The following is an 18,202-nucleotide window of genomic DNA, read 5'->3' as shown; positions in this document are numbered from 1 at the left end:
ATATGTTTCTATGAGATCGCCTCTCATCTTATTTCACTACCATCTCATTGTTGCCCATCATCCCTCTTTATCATCCTTTTTGTCTCTTAATCTCTTCTGCCTTTCGCTCTATCACAGACCTTCCCTTTTGTTATTTCCTCTCCACCCCCTATCACTGCCCCTGCTTTTCCTTAAGAATCTGTTACATCTCAAATTTTTCCAATTCTGATGACGGTCGCAGACCCAAAATGTTAACTCTATTTCTCTCCACAGATACTGCCTGACCTGCTGAGATTTCCAGCATTTTCTGTTTTTATCTCAGATTCCAGCATCCACAGTATTTTGCATTTGTATTAATGTTTAACTCAATATGCCTTGAATAGAATGAACTGACTCAAACATATAAAAGAAAAATCTCTGACTAAGCAAGTCATCTTGACCTACACACACTGATATAATAAGCAATGATAGAGGCAGAGTAATTTGTAACATTAGGGACTTATATCAAACAGAAAATAGCTCCACTGCAGCCAGATAGTGAAAGACTAAATCTGTGACATTTAGTTGTGTAAACAAAAAATCTGTCACTTGCTAACCCTGAGCTAGCAAGCTTATTAGTTTCAGAGCTGTTAGCCCGGATAGTCGTACATTTGTGCTATACATGAGAGGTTGTATTTCCCTGACTTTGTCCAATGAATACATTTGTACTGTGTAATAGAGCTCCCACTTGTGGTCTACTGTTCCACCTGTGGACTACTGATGTACTGCAACTACTGATGTAAATAATAAAGGATCATGTGGCAAGGTTACATGATGGAAGTTTCTGTATTGGGGCCATCTTGTGTGTAGTGTGTTTGTCAGTGATGTTGTAAGAATATATCACATTGGCAATGAGGATACGATTTCTGGACTCCCTAGCTGATATTTTTGTTGGTGGATGTTCCTGCCAACCAACAGAAAGACTTTGAGAGGTTCTTTGTTTTGCAGAACAGCTAAAAATCCAAGGTAAATTTCAAGCATACTATTCTGAACTGTCGACATTGCCAGAGTCCAGATGGCCATGCCTATGGAAATAATAGGGTGCTTGGGTGAGTTCCATAATGACCAAGAGAATTTCAGAACAAATGTGAAGCGGCTAGAAATGTTTTTCACCACAAATAGTATTGTCGAAGTCTCCGATAATGAAAACCATAACCGAGTGGTTTTAGAAAGAAAATGGGCTATTTTCTTAACTGAAGCAGGCTGTGAGGTGTATGAAACCCTAAAAAATGTAATTGTTCCCATCAGGCCGAAGGCCACGCCACTGATGGAGATTCTAGCACTACAGTCCTGAGCCTCTGGAAATTGCTGAAAATTATCGATTTGGAAAACAAAATCAATTAAATGACGAGGGTTTCAGTGAGTACATTGTAACTTTAAAAAAGCTATCCATTCACTGTCATTTCGGAAACTTTCAGGACCGATCATTGTGTGACCATTTTGTAAAATGAAGTTATCAGAAGAAAGTTGTCGACAAACCCTAACTTGACTTTTGATTTCGTTTGTCAGACAGCTATGTCTTCTGAGAATTTTGTGCCATTTCCAGTCAGACAACCGAAGTGAATCACCTGCAAATTAAAAGTAAAAGCCTCAGCAACTGGCCATGGTAACAGTGCTACCAGTGCCTGGGACAACACATTACTCAAAACTGTCCACATGTGAAGGCAGTGTGTTTCTTCTGCAAGAAAACTGGGCATCTTGCGAAGGCATGCCGACTGAAGATTAAACTGATGTTCAATGCTAAAAGTCAAAATTGCCAGACGCTACATAACATTGAAGGGAAGCAACAGGACAAGGAGGTTCTAGAGATGCACGTCAGCAGTAGCATGAGGGTATCTAACAACAATTTGCGATGTATCGCCATCCAAGTAGACGGTGCAGGAATCAGGATACCCATGGAAATTAACACTGGTGCATTCGTGAGCATAGTACCAGAATCGCTATATCTCAACAAGTTGCATGATTTTCCACTTGAGAAATCAAAGATCGAGCTACGAGGCTACTCAGGAGAGAAAATTCCTGTTGTAGGACGTATCACTGTAACGGTAAAGTACAAGGATCAGTTTCAGAGCTTGCCTCTCTTAGGAGTGTCAGGAGACAAGCCTGCCTTGATAGGTAGAAATTGGTTGGGATCACTGAAGCTGGATTAGAATGAGATTTTTCATGTGGAAATGAAATTTGCATCGAAAGATGACATAATTAAGCAGCATCCGAAGTTGTTCTGTGAAACAGGCAGTCCGATCCAATGCTTCAAGGCAAGTGTAAGGGAACACAAGGATGCTAGACCAGTTTACTGCAACCCACGTCCCATTCCATATGCTCTCAATGAGAAAGTTGAGCAAGAATTCAAAAGACTAGAAACTGAGAACATTACCTCTAAGGTAGATCTAAGTAATTGGGTTACACACATTGTTGTTGTACCTAAGTCAGATGGTAAGGTAAGGTTGTGTAGTGATTATAAAGTAACCATAGACCAAGTTCTAGAGGGTAATCAACCCAATACATAGCCAAATGTAGAATGCTGACAGGTGACCAGATCTTCTCAATGTTAGATCTGACAAATGCCTACTTACAACTTGAACTAGATGAGGAGTCCAAGTCATGCTTGATGGTAAGTACTCATCTAGGCCTATATCAGTTTAATAGGCTACCATTTGGAGTGTCTTCTGCCCCCGCCATATTCAAGGCCTTGAATGGGTAGTATGTTATTTCAGCACCAAACAGGCAAATCCATAATAACATATTGATTAAAGTGCTCAAATGGCTAGAGAAGCACAGAGTATAGGGGAGACTAGAACTAGGGGGCATAATCTTGGAATAAGGGGTCGCCTATTTAATACTGAGTTGAGGAGGTATTTCTTCTCTCAGAGGGTTGTAAATCTGTGGAATTCGCTGCCTCAGAGAGCTTTGGAAGCCGGGACATTGAATAAATTTAAGATAGAGATATACAGCCTCTGAACTGATAAGGGATTAAGGGGTTATGGGGAGCGGGCAGGGAAGTGCACCTGAGTCCATGATCAGATCAGCCGTGATCGTATTAAATGGCGGAGCAGGCTCGAGGAGCCGTATGTCCTACTTCTGCTCCTATTTCTTATGTTCTTATGTTCTTCGTGTGAATTATTTCAAAACTCAGTGGAGTACTCAGGGCACAGAGTAGACAAAGATGGTTTACATCCAACCAAGAGAAAGCTGGATGCAATCAGAAATGCACTCACTCCCAAGAATCTCATTGAACTTTGATCAATTTCAGGACTTTTGAACTATTATGGGAAGTTACTACAAAATTAGGCTATAGTGTTACGTCCACTGAATGAGCTGTTGAAAAAACAGGTCCATTGGAAGTGGTCAGAAGAATACGATGCAGCATTCAAGTGTAAAAGCCAGTTGGTAGAGAGCACCATGTTTTTTTTTTTATTCGTTGCCAATCTTTCCAATTCTTTGTCAGATCACAAACGCCAGAGGTCACCTTGCACACATCAAGGATCACCCTGCGCCAATGCTCTTAGCCAAAAGGCCTAGAGCCCAAGCACCGTTCCTGGAAGTACTGCAATACCAGGTTCGTGCCATGGAGATGGATGGGTCAGGCCCCCCACACACCTCCGTGGAGGTGGATGGGTCAAACCACCCCACCCACCTCCTATTTCCAAAAAGCATAGGAGAATCACCTTCCTGATCCAGGGAGATCCACGTTGGGGTCATGGTTACTCCCCTGTCAGGTCAGTTACGCATGATCTTAGCCAAAGGCCCATGTTAGTTCACTATGATGTATCTAAGGAAATCCAGCTAGCATGTGATGCCTCTCTGTATGGAGTTGGGGCAGTGATCTCTCATGTACTACATAGTGGGAAGGAGAGAAGAAATTGCTTTTGCTTCACACACTCTCAGTGCCAGTGAGAATAATTATGTGCAGATCGAATGGGAACCTATGGCATTAATTTTTGGGGTCAAGAAGTTCCACAAATACTTGTATGATCATAAGTTTACCATCTTTACTGACCATAAGTCCCTGACAGCAATCCTCCATCCAAAGTCCCCAGTTCCAAACTTAGCTGCATCCCGAATGCAGAGTTGGGCTTTGATTTTGTTAGCATATACATATGACATTGAGTACAGATGATCAGCTGATCACAGTAATGCTGATGTTATGTCTAGGTTGCCATCCCCAATAGGGAAAAAGTGTTCAATTTCTCATACATTGACTGTGTATGATTACATAGCAAAAGGCTGGCCAAATCAGGTATCAGAGGAAGATGTTCATCCATTCTTCGTTCTTAGGAATGAATTGTCCATGGATAAAGATTGTATCATGTGAGTTGCAAGAAGAGTTATTCCAAATAAGTTCAAGTCCAAAATGTTAGGAGATCTTCATGACCTGCACCTGGGAATGTGCTTGACCAAGAATTTTGCATGTAGTTACTTATGGCGGCCATGTTTAGACAAAGATATAAGAACATAAGAACGTAAGAAATAGGAGCAGGAGTAGGCCATATGGCCCTCGAGTCTGCTCCGCCATTTAATACGATCTTGGCTGATCTGATCATGGACTCAGGTCCATATCTCTGCCCGCTCCTCTTATTCCCTTATCGGTTAAGAAACTGTCTATCTCTGTCTTAAATTTATTCGATGTCCCAGCTTCCACAGCTCTCTGAGGCAGCGAATTTCACAGAATTACAACCCTCTGAGAAAACAAATTTCTCCTCATCTCAGATTTAAATGGGCGGCCCCTTATTCTAAGATTATGTCCCCTAGTTCTAGTGTCCCCCATTAGTGGAAACATTCTCTCTGCATCCACCTTGTCAAGCCCCCTCATAATTTTATAGGTTTCAATAAGATCTCCTCTCAATCTTCTGAATTCCAATGAGTAGAGGCCCAACCTACTCAACCTTTCCTCATAGGTCAACCCCCTCATCTCTGGAATCAACCAAATGAACCTTCTCTGAACTGCCTCCAAAGCAAGTATATTCTTTTGTAAATATAGAAACCAAAACATAGAAACAAAGAAAATAGGTGCAGGAGTAGGCCATTTGGCCCCTCGAGCCTGCACCACCATTCAATAAGATCGTGGCTGATCATTCCCTCAGTACCACTTCCCTGCTTTCTCTCCATACCCCTTGATTCCTTTAGGCATAAGTTCCATTTCTAACTCCCTCTCGAATATATCCAACGAACTGGCATCAACAACTCTCTCTGGCAGAGAATTCCACAGGTTAACAACTCTCTGAGTGAAGAAGCTTCTCCTCATCTCAGTCCTAAATGGCTTACCCCTTATTCTTAGACTGTGTCCCCTGGTTCTGGACTTCCCCAATATCGGGAACATTTTTTCTGCATCTAACCTGTCTAGTTCCGTCAATATTTTATATGTTTCTGTGAGATCCCCTCTCATCCTTCAAATCTCCAGTGAATACAGGCCCAGTCGATTCAGTCTCTCCTCATATGTCAGTCCAGCCATCCCGGGAATCAATCTGGTGAACCTTCGCTGCACTCCCTCAATAGCAAGAACGTCCTTCCTCAGATTAGGAGACCAAAACTGAACACAATATTCCAGGTGAGGCCTCACCAAGGCCCTGCAGTAAGACCTCCCTGCTCCTATACTCAAATCCCCTAGCTATGAAGACCAACATGCAATTTGCCGTCTTCACCGCCTGCTGTACCTGCATGCCAACTTTCAACGACTGATGTACCATGACACCCAGGTCTCGTTGCACCTTCCCTTTTCCTACTCTGCCACCATTCAGATAATATTCTGCCTTCGTGTTTTTGCCACCAAAGTGGATAACCTCACATTTATCTACATTATACTGCATCTGCCATGCATTTGCCCACTCACCTAACCTGTCCAAGTCACCCTGCAGCCTCTTAGCATCCTCCTCACAGCTCACACCGCCACCCAGCTTAGTATCATCTGCAAACTTGGAGATATTACACTCAATTCCTTCATCTAAATCATTGATGTATATTGTAAATAGCTGGGGCCCCAGCACTGAGCCCTGCGGCACCCCACTAGTCACTGCCTGCCATTCTGAAAAGGACCCATTAATCCTGACATTCTACTTCCTGTTTGCCAACCAGTTCTCTATCCACATCAGTACATTACCCCCCAATACCATGTGCATTAATTTTGCACATCAATCTCTTGTGTGGGACCCTGTCAAAAGCCTTTTGAAAGTCCAAATTCAACACATCCACTAGTTCTCCCCTGTCCACTCTACTAGTTAACTCCTCAAAAAATTCCATAAGATTTGTCAAGCTTGATTTCCCTTTCATAAATCCATGCTGACATGGACCGATCCTGTCACTGCTTTCCAAATGCGCTGTTATTTCATCTTTAATAATGGATTCCAACATTTTCCCACCACTGATGTCAGGCTAATCAATCTATAATTCCACATTTTCTCTCTCCCTCCTTTCTTAAAAAGTGGTGTTACATTAGCTACCTTCCAGTCTATAGAAACTGATCCAGAGTCGATAGACTGCTGGAAAATGATTACCAATGCATCCACTATTTCTAGGGCCACTTCCTTAAGTACTCTGGGATGCAGACTATCAGGCCCTAAGGATTTATCGGTCTTCAATCCCATCAATTTCCCTAACACAATTTCCTGACTAATAAGGATTTCCTTCAGTTCCTCCTTCTCCCTGGACCCTCTGCCCCCTAGTATTTCAGGAAGGTTATTTATATCTTCCTTCGTGAAGACAGAACCAAAGTGTTTCTTCAATTCGTCTGCTATTTCTTTCATCTTTGTTCCCCAATATAAGTTCACCTGATTCTGACTGCAAGGGACCCAAGTTTGTCTTCACTAATCTTTTTCTCTTCCTATAGAAGCTGTTGCAATCAGTTTTTATGTTCCCAGCAAGCTTCCTCTCATACTCTATTTTCCCCCTCCTCATTAAACCCTTTGTACTCCTCTGCTAAATTCTAAATTTCTCCCATCCTCAGATTTGCTTCTTTTTCTGCCCAATTTATATGCCTCTTCCTTGGATTTAACACTATCTTTAATTCCCTTTGTGAGCCACAGTTGAGCCACCTTCCCCGTTTTATTTTTACTCCAGACCAGATGTACAATTGTTGAAGTTCATTCATGTGATCTTTAAATGTTTGCCATTGTCTATCCACCGTCAATCCTTTAAGTATCATTCGTCAGTCTATTCTAGCCAATTCACATCTCATACCATCGAAGTTACCTTTCCCTAAGTTCAGGACCCTAGTCTCTGAATTAACTGACCCTCTCCATCTTAATAAAGAATTCTACCATATTATGATCACCCTTCCCCAAGGGGCCAAGCACAACAAGATTGCTAATTCGTCATTCCTCATTGCACATCACCCAGTCTGGGATGGCCAGCCCTTTAGTTGGTTCCTCGACATATTGGTCTCGAAAACCATCCCTAATATACTCGATAAAATCCTCCTCCACCGTATTACTACCAGTTTGGTTAGCCCAATCTATATGTAGATTAAAGTCGCTCATGATAACTGCTGTAACCTTCTTGCATGCATCCCTAATTTCTTGTTTGATGCTGTCCCCAACCTCGTTACTACTGTTTGGTGGTCTGTACACAACTCCCACTAGCATTTTCTGCCCTTTGGTATTCCGCAGCTCTACCCATACAGATTCCACACCATCCAAGCTAATGTCCTTCCTTACTATTGCATTATTTCCTCTTTAACTAGCAATGCCACCCGCCTCCTTTTCCTTTCTGTCTATCCTTCCTGAATGTTGAATACCCCTGGATTTTGAGTTTCCAGCCTTGTTCATCCTGGAGCTATGTCTCTGTAATGCCAATTCTATCATATTCATTAATAGCTGCCTGTGCAGTATTCCAGGTTTGGCCTCACCAATACCCTATATAACTGTAGCAAGACTTCCCTTCTTTTATGTTCAGAGTTTCTGCCATCTCCATGATCCCCATTACTAATTCCCCAGTCTCGTCATCTGAGGAAGCAACATTTACTTTAGCTATTCTTTTCCTTTTTATATACCAATAGAAAGTCTTGCTATCTGTTTTTAGATTTTGTACTAGTTTACTTTCATAATCTATCTTCCCTTTCTTAATCAGCTTATTAGTCATTATACATAATAAAGATTACATTTTTTTCCTTATAACACAGTAAATGGAAGTTAGATGGAATTCTGTAAGTTTTCATTCTTTTTCAACTGACACGCCACCAAACAGTTCAGAGCATCGGTCCCGCATCCGGACACAGGGGCTCACTGCTCGGCTGCAAAAGAGCGTGGGGAGGGGTGTGAAGGGGACGGTGGAACACATACAGAAGGCATCAGAAGCCTGCACTACCCATCAAATCAAGCCCGGGTGGGTGGGGGCCTGTGGAAGGCACACAGAAGGCATCAGAAGCCTGCACTATGCATCAAATGCAGCCTGGAGGGTTGTCGGGGGTGGGGTGGTGGTGGGGTGAGGGGTTCCCGATCACTGTGCCTGTTCAGACCTGGGTGTGGTCCATACAGACCTTGCGGGGAGCGAGATCAAAGAACCTTGTCCTGCCTGCCTGCCATTTTCAGCTCTTGCAAAATTAATTTTAATCATGGGGCAATACTGATAATGCCAGACCTTGTGCACACATTTTGCATGATGGTGCTGTGGAGGAGACAATTGATTCGAGGTCATTGCATGAGGACCCTCACAGCACGTAGGGTGATGGGCAAGAGGCCTTACCCACATCGGATATAACGAGACAGGCGTTTGTACCGACACCTGAGTAATGCAGACTGTGTCAGAAGGCTGCATTTCTGCAAAGAATTTGTAACTGAAATCTGTGAGTTAGTAAAAGCAGACTTGCAGCCTAGACGGATCAGGAGGACTGCTTTGTCAGTTGAAGTGAAGGTTACAGCTGCACTTTCATTCTATGCATCTGGTCATTCCAAGCTACAACTGGGGATGTGTGTGTCATTTCTCAGCATGCAACACATGTCTGCATTTGGCAGGTGACTGCTGCACTATATGCACGGAGGAATGACTACATAAAGTTCCCCATGACTGCCCAGGAAATGCATGACAGGGCTGTGGGATTCTCCAGGATTGCTGGCTTCCGAAAGGTACAGGGCTGCATTGATTTTACCCATATCGCTTTACGAGCACCTTTGGAGGATTCCGAGATGAACAGGAACAGGAAGAGAAAAGGCTTCCACTCCATTAATGTGCAGCTCATATGTGATGATAAGCATCACATGTCAATTGATGCAACATACCCTGGGAGCACCCATGATGCGTTCATTCTATGGGAGAGCGCTATATCTACCATGTTTCAGCAGCAGCCAGAAGGACAGAGCTGGCTGTTGGGAGACAAAGGGTACGGCCTCGCCACCTGGCTCATGATGCTCCTACGCTTAACCTGAACGAAAGCTGACCGTGAATACAACATGTCGCACATTGCGACATGCAGCATAATAGAGAGGACAATTGGCATCTTGAAACAGCATTTCCTATGCCTGGACCATTCCGGAGGCTACTTGCAATACTCCCCTGAGATTGTTGGTCAGTTCACTGTTGTGTGCTGCATGCTGCGTACTCCCTATCATGAGGCGACAGCAGTTGGTAGTAGAAGATCCACCTGAGGTGAGAGTGGCTGATGATGATGAAGAAGATGCAGATGACGAGGAGGAGGATGAGGATGAGAAAGCCATGCAAGTACCTGAACCCGGAGCATGACGGTGGAGGATGGTGGGCCGTCCTGCCCCTTTAATGATTGCTTGAGCCTTGCGCCAGCAGCTCATCCATGAACGCTTTGCTAACTGAAGGCTCAGCGGCAACTATTCCACATGGACCATGTTTAATGTTTGGATGTGTGTTGTGTTAATGGAACAAATGATGGAAATGATTCTTGTTTACTTCAAAAAGTTGTGTAATAATCGAACAAATACTGGAAATGATTCTTCTTGAGTTCCAAAAGCTGTGTTAATAATGGAACAAATAATATAAATGATTCAGTTATAATTTAAAATATATTTTATTCAAAAGTTTAACAAAAATTTGTTTGTGCTTAACTTTAATAAACATATTCTTGTATCAAACTTTAAAGTTTTCACTTAAGATCACTGACAAACTTTAAGATCACTTACAAACTTTAAGATCAATGACTAACTTTTACTCATTTGTAAATTTATATAACTTATAAAAAACTTGTAATTTGAGAACAACTACAATAGTAACAATAATAATAACAACAGCAGCAGCAAGGAAAGGCTGCACCCATCTCTCCTCCACCTTATTCTAAGACTGCCCACTGCGCTTGGTCTTGCTGATTGCACCTCCCCTGCCCGCAGCGTTTCTTAGGCTTGTACCAAGCTTATTCTTTCGAACATCTCGGGTAATGCGCACTTCTTGATGGTGGGAACAGGGGGGACGGGGGGGCAGCTGGTAAATTGTAAGGTACGGCTTGGGCTTCTTTAGAGACTGGTCTGGGGATTGGAGTGGGAGTGACAGTTCATTATGTCAATGGGCGCGGGGTCTGGGCATGTTCCCTTATTGCAGCATCTATCTCCAACATTCCCTCCCTCATGTGCCCTGACAGTTTCTCAACTACCTCCAACATTCCCTCCCTCATGTTCGCCGACAGTGTCTCACCTACCTGTGACATGCCTTCCCTCATGTTGAGATAAAGTGTGTCAACTACCTGCAACATTCCCTCCCTCATGTTCACTGACAGTGCATCAGATAATTGTGACATTCCCACCCTAATGTTCACTGATAGTGGATCAGTTACCTGTAACATCCCCTCCCTCATGTTCCTGGAAAGTGTTCCCATTTCTCGTGAGAGTGTTGTTACTTCTCCCGACAGTCCCGATACCTCATCACCCACCCCACTGATGGTGTCCAGGAGTGATCGTGTAAAGTCAATGGTCTCCACAGTCATTGCCAGCATGTGAACTACATCTCTTAGAACCTGCACCTCAGGAGAGCGCGGTCAAGCTCTCCTACCCGTCGCAGCATCCCAGTGGGACCCGCAGCCTCGGACGGTGGGGCCCTGGGTGTGCCTTGCTCCATCCCACTGGGACCCGCAGCCTGGGATGGTGGGGATTGGGTGTGCCTCACTGCACCCCACTGGAATCCCAAACCTCGGATGGTGGGAAACCATGGAATGTCCCACCAACACTCAAACTACTAATCAGGAAAGGGGCTAGCACTCAATGGGTGGCACCCGCACCTCCTCCAAAGTGAGTACAACAGTGGGGACTTCATCTATCCCCTCCCCCTCCCCCTCCCCACCATGCTCTTGGTCTGGAAGGTGGGATTGGAAGATGTTCTCTTCAGGCTCCTCCTCGTCTGAATCTTCTTCTGCATTGTCAGGGTTGGCCTCAATTTCTGCAAAGTATAACAGAACAGACAAATGGTTAACAGCAGCGGAGGGGGCAGGGTGGCATGAGTAGGCTCACACAGCGCAGGCAGCAGGCTCATTTGAAGGACCACGATGAATGATAGCACATTGCATTAACCGAAGCGTAGCTGAGGGAAACAGCCCCATGAACCGAAACATGGCTAGCCTGCGCAGTACTTAACATTTAGGAAAGCCAGAATGTGGAATTTGCAGGACTTACCCTCTCCCTCGAGTGTGGGCCCAGCTTGTGCAGTGGTGGTTGCTTTTCTCCAGGCAGGACCCATCAAAGCAGCGACCCTCTCTTCCAAGGGGGTCAGTGGGTGCAGATTTGCAGGGCCTCCTGTTCGAGTTCTTTCCCTTTTGTTGTGTGCCACTTTCCTCTGCAAAGATAAAAATATAACTTTTTAGAGAGGGTGTCTTTCTACTGGGTGGGACAGCTGATCACATTTACAATTGCAAGTCCAGTGAATAAATGAAAATATTACTTACACTAGCTACTTGACCAAGGTCCTGCCACTTCTTTTCGCACTGGCCTCCTGACCTCGGGGTGGTCACCATTGCACAGTAATCTTCTGCAAGTTGGTTCCAGCGTTTCTTCATTTCTTTTGATGAAACTTTTATGTGACCTCTGCCGGTGTCCAGCTGGTGCCATCTGGTCTCAATCACAGTAACTAGTGCCTCCACTTCATCCTGTGAGAAATTCTTGGTCCTAGTGCCGTGTTGCATCTTGTATTGCAGCTCCGATTGTTCCAATGAGAAGTAAAGTTCTCACAAAGCACTCAAAGTTCTCACACACACAACTGGCTATTTAAAAATAGCCATTTGGAGACCGGGAGCTGTACTGCACATGCGCGCCCATAGGAATCGCGTAAAAAACGTCCTTTTTTTTCCCCGTGCATGCGCAGAAGGGGCAGCATCGTTTTTTCGGCGCAGACATTTGGTTCCATCCCCCCGAGGCTACAGGACAGACTGCACGGCACCAATTAAAAAAAATAGAGCGGGGAAACTTGGCACAATTATTTTTGGAGCCGTTGTAGTCGAGAAAAATGGGCATAACTCAGGCAATATGCCAAAAAGTCCGATGTATCACTACTGTCTGCTCGCTGATGAACTGAAGGAAATACCTCAGGGGTCACTGGATTAGATTTTTTTCTTTCACTTGGTTAGATGTGCCGAGTCTACCATTGGCGCTGCTGAAGTATTTCTATATGGAGCTCCACAAAGGAAGCCTTTACCTCGATCTATTTCAATAATTCATGGATAAACATTAATAATAAGCTGTCACTTATCGTATGGTAATTCCTAATATTTTTTTATTTTTAGCAATTGTGACAGACCTGCCTGTCATGCCTCAGGTCATAAAATAAATATTTTGATAAGAATTTAATGGGCCGATTTTATACATCCCCTACAGCCTGCGCTAAAGGTGTTGAGTGCACTGGAAGCATGCTCCGCCCAGAAGTCACATATCGTGATAACATGTACTGTGGTGGCACGTTTAAATGGAGGGGGCTTTCTGTAACCATGTACAATGGTGTGTCATTGGGTGCAGAAGAATGTTATAAAGCAAAATGGGAGGGCTGTGCTCGGCCTTAAAGGTCTGCTGCTGCTTAAAGCATTTTGTCTTTTTGGAACTTTACTATTGTAAGTACCACTGAAGGTTTTGCAGCATTGGTTCTTTGTGCTGGTGGGCTTTGTAATGCAGGCAGATTCTAGTTTACCTTCTTCTGCTGCTGACCTGGATTTGTTTGCACTTCAACATTGTTGAAAGCCTTGATCATTGCTGTCGGGAGTTGTACCAGAATCAGCAACCCTTGCTGTGGTGATAGCATCAGAGAACACATGCAATAGGAAGTGGAGCAAGGGTTATCTTTCTTGCATTCTAAATGAACAATTGATCTCGCATCAATTGTCGTTTGCGGAAGAGAGTTCCAAACTTATACCACCCTTTGTATGTAGAAGTGTTTCCTAACTTCACTCTTGAAAGGTCTGGCAATAATTTTTAGACTATGCGCCCTAGTCCTAGATTCCCCAACCGGCAAAGATAGTTTCTCTCTATCTACCCTATCTGTTCTCCAAGGCAAAATAATAAAACCAATCCAAAATAATATCCATTTACCCCTATTCCTTGCTTTCTGTCCCCTAGCCATTTCCCTGGTCATTTGGCTACATTCTCTTTAATAACATATGACTTAATTTTTGTTTCCTACGAATATTGAACAAAGTCAAACCCACCAGTGACTGGAGTCATACATGACACAAGGGCAGATAGTTGTTGATGTCCTAAGCCAGTCTCACCAGTTCTCCACCACCACTATGGATGCACTCCTGGACGATGTGGTGGGGCGACATGAATTGTTGCGGTGCGAAACTGGCAGGAGGCCAGAGCCGCAGAGGTTCCGCAGATTGTGGAGAGAAGTTGTACAGAGCATGAATGCGAGAAACACGGTGCCCAGAACAGCCACTCAGTGCAGGAAAAAGTTCAACAGCCTGACGTGGATCATGAGGGTGAGTATCTTTCACATGAACCTCAGCATGCCATGCTCTGAGCACAATGTAGAGTGTGTGCAGTCTCTCCTCAATCAGTATGTGTAGGACCCCATGCTCTTCGTGGGTGAGCACAGATGCAAAGTTCCCATTTGCAGCCTCGGCCACTCCCTGGGCCTGCATGTGCACTTAACTTTCCTGCTCCGTTGTTGAGACCCACCCCGGTCTTGTTACCTCCTCATTCTTCAGATGCGCATGGAAGATGGTAGCTTCTCCTTAACTGTTAGATGCTGGCCCCCAAATGCCAGCATTGCCATGCCTAGTGCGTGCAGCTATTCCGAGTGACATCGACCTGTGAATAATCCCATACAGTAACATCTACTCAACTATGCAAGGCATTTCGAACAGACGGATAGAAGCACACTAATTCAGATATTCTGTTCCTTCTTGCAGGCCAAGCTCGCGCATAACCGGCATGGACAAATGCGGACCGGAGGAGGGGGCCCTGACCTCCAAGCCCTCAGCGTGGTGGAGGAGTGCGTTTCGGCCCTTAAGGGCACACAAGTGGGTGTGGTGGTGGCGGGTGAGGCCGAGCCCCCTGGGACAGTGACGGTATGTTGAAAATCTTTGCATCCTCTATCAGACCACTTAGCCCTGGCATCACAATCCTTTCCCACTTTCCAGGAGACTGGCATTTCAGAACGCCTTACCCAGTCCCCTGCAGGAAACCACTCTTCTCTGGCTTTTGTGCTTTCAGATGATGAACCAGAGGCCCAGGAGCCTGTACGTGAGCCGTCCAGTGCCGGCGATGATGGAGAAGGAGGATGCAGAGGGCACCTCTCTCCGGGTTGCTGAGGAGCCAGCTGCCACAGTGAGCAGGGACACCCCCTCAGTCGAGGAGGGCATAGTCGGGGTGTTGGAGGTGGATGATGCTCTGGGATCCAATGGCCTGCAGCAATGCCAGGGGGTGGGGCTAACTTGGGCGCTATCTCCCCGGAGGGTGAGTGCACACCTGACTGAGATGCTCAGCAGCAATCTGATGAGGACCCCGAGCTGGAGCAAGACAATCATTGCGAATACACAGAGATTTGTTGGGTGCAATGGCAAGGATTCCCGAGAGCCTCAATGCACTTGCTGTGAGGATGGAGGAGTCCGCCTCAACATTTGCACTTGCGACTTAGCTGCCCATCGAGCCTATCCTTGGTAGATACCAACGGATGTTGGAAGCCACAAGTGGCCATAAAGTCCCAGACATGATGGTGTGGGCTATGGCTGACGTGGCAGTAGCCATTGAACATCAGGTAAATCCACGCAAGGCCTACATTCTGTCATGTCGTCAGTGCTTGGTAGCATCAATGCACTCTCTGCCCTGATGCAGACACAGTCTGCCCTGATGCAGACTCACTCTACTCTGATGCAGAGTCAACTTGATACCACGCAAGCACTGACTGCTGCCATTGCGTCTGGCTTCCGATCAGTACAACAAGGAGCTAATGGTGCCGAAGCAAGCCAGCAGTCTGTGCTCCCCACATTGGTCCGAATGCTGAGGCTCTGCCCCGGTGGGAGTGGCAACGTGTCGGTCGAGATGCAATGTGATGTCCTCTCTCAGGACGACATCATTCCATCTCCCACCACTGCCATTCCAGCTTTGGACCTGCCGCTGACTGCAACCCATCCAGCTGGGACTGCTGCCGCCCATGCTGAGGTGGTGCAGTCCGCAGCCGGGTGTTCCAGGACCCGAGCTGGTCAGGGACCTCCTGCTAGGCCATCAGTTGTGTCTGCGGCACCGACAGAGCAATTTTCACCCAGCTTGCTGCAGGTACTGAGTCCCCCTTTAAGGAGGAGCAGTAGGCGTGGGAGGGGGAAATGGGAAGGCGGGGGAGGGGGTAAATCACTGTGGAAGTCCCACTAACCAACGATAGCATCGTGAATATATATGTTGACCTTATTGGAACATTAAGGTGTGTATATAGTTGCACTTGACGCTGAGTGATTATGTTTGCAGGGGTGCAGTTTTATTCATAATTTGCTGCTGATGATGGCTCTGTGTTGTGCTTGTTTACGCACACTCTTGATGATGTTAATAAAGGTTTGTTGTGACTTTACATTATTGTGGTGCGATTTATATACATGGACGGTTGGAGGGTGAGGCGCGATGTCCTCAGCGCATCGCCAGGTGAATAGGCTGGCCAGTCGGCCTGTGCTGCGTCATTTACTGGAATTGCTGTGCGATGAATCTCTGACAAGCAGCCCTTGTAGTGGCAACAGCCTCAGGCTGCCTTCTCCTTGGCTCAAGCTCCTGGTTTTCCTCCTCATTGTCCTCGTCCTCCTGAGGTGCAGCTGCCATCCCTGATGGCAATGGCTCGCCCCTCATAATGGCATGCAGCACACATGGCGAAAATGGCCACTCTATCAGGGGTTTACTGAAATGTCCTTCCAGAACGGTCATGGCAGCGGAAACGCTGCTTAGAGCCCCGATAGTTTGCTCTATTATAGTCATGGTTGTGGCATGGCTGGTGGTGCAGCGTTGCTGGGCAGGGGTGGTGAGGTTGGTGGAGGGGAGCCATCAGCTAGGTGGCTAGACCATATCCCTTGTCGCTGATCAGCCAGCCACGCCCTTCATGCAGTGGCTGCAACAGTCATGGCACACTGCTCTCCCGTAGGATGAAGGCATCATGGCAGCTGCTAGGATAGTGTGCATTGACAGCGAGGATCATCCTCCTGTGGTCGCACACTGGATGTTGAGGGAATGGTAGCCCTCGCGATTGCGAAACACGTCCATATTATGTGGCGGTGCCCGCAATGCCACACACGTGCAATCAATGGCTCCCTGAACTCTGGGGAAGCCCACTATCCTGGCGAAGCCACAGGATCACTCATTCTGGTTCTCCCTGGACATGCTGAACTGTATGTAGTCCATTCGTCGGTTGCAGAGAGCGTCGGTCACCTGGCGAATGCAGCAAGGTACTTCAAACTGCGAGATGTTGCATATGTCACCTACAGAAGCCTGGAAGGAGCCAATAGCATAGAAGTTGAGAGCAACTGTCACTTTCACTGGCACTGACAGCAAGGTCCTGGTGACGATTTCAGCTTCGAGGCCTGTGTGCAGGAGGTGCAGAGCTCCGTGACCACCTCCGTGTGGAACCGCAGCCTTCTCACGCACTACTCCTTGGACATATCAAGGTACACAGTATACACACGGTTACCCATGGTTAAGGAGGGGGGGGGATGGGGTAAGGCCTCCTGCCCCAATGTCTACAGCCTCTCCTCAGGCCTGGACCCACATTGGCCATACCCATCTGTGTAGCACGCGACTTCGAAGTAGTCGCCACAGCACAACGTGGTGTGACAGCGCTGCCCCCATCAAGTTGCCGAAGGTAAGAGCGAGATGCTACTCGGCAATGGATCTGAAATGGAATCCGTCAATGTTGCCGAAATGGTAGTGGTCATGGTAAGGACTCAGCAGCTGCAGCACGCCAACCCCTACTCACTCTGCTGGGAGAATACATAGCACTCACTGTGACCTCTGTACCCCGGTTGCTACTCATATTATATACCGCCCCGGCATCGTAACCGTCACTTGTGAACGCCAACTTTTTGTGCCGAGTTCCCCGCCAGCTGGTAAGTGAGGTGCATAAACCAAAGAACGGGACACCAGCGCTAGCGAGGCGTTGCACGCATACTGACGTCATGATTTTCCTGGCGGTAGAAGGCGAGGCGGTACTTCCTTGTGCCGCAGCAAAAACTCAACCGAAGTTTGCAGCAGGCGGTGATATCGCCGAACATGGGTGTTAAGCCATTTGGGCCAAGGTTCCGCCTCTCCAGGCGCTATCGGCTGCCGGTAACCACCGAATTTCGGCCCCTTATGTTTTTAATCTGTTTCCATAAACTTTAGGCAACTATAAAATTGGATGGGGACAGATTCAAGGCAGGGCAGGGTGTTAGATCAGAGCTGGAATTGCTTAGCTGGTGTTGAATATATTGAGGCCTCCGCATTTTAAAACACTGGTATGCACGTTAACATGTTCACAAGCCAATATCGCGCAGCACAACTTAGTTCAATTGGGCTGTAAAATTCTTCCTGTAGATAATGTTAGCAAAAAAAAGTCAGTGTGAAGATAAGATTATCAACAAGAGGAATTGTACTCCCTTGAGAGATTACACATACAATGGCAACTGTGAAGTAAATTGATGTAGCCAATTACACAAGCCATTTCAAATTACAAGTTTATTAATAACTTAAGTTATGGAGAGCCCTGTCAAGCATCTGCCATCAGCGCAATGATTACACAGTCTCACTGTAATCCTGACCTCAATCTTCTTTTTCCCTACTGAGGTTTATAACAACTTATGACAGCACTTGTT

The sequence above is a fragment of the Pristiophorus japonicus genome, chromosome 1 (assembly GCF_044704955.1).
Source record: "Pristiophorus japonicus isolate sPriJap1 chromosome 1, sPriJap1.hap1, whole genome shotgun sequence".
Lineage (NCBI taxonomy): Eukaryota > Metazoa > Chordata > Chondrichthyes > Pristiophoridae > Pristiophorus > Pristiophorus japonicus.
This window is presented reverse-complemented; position numbering follows the sequence as displayed.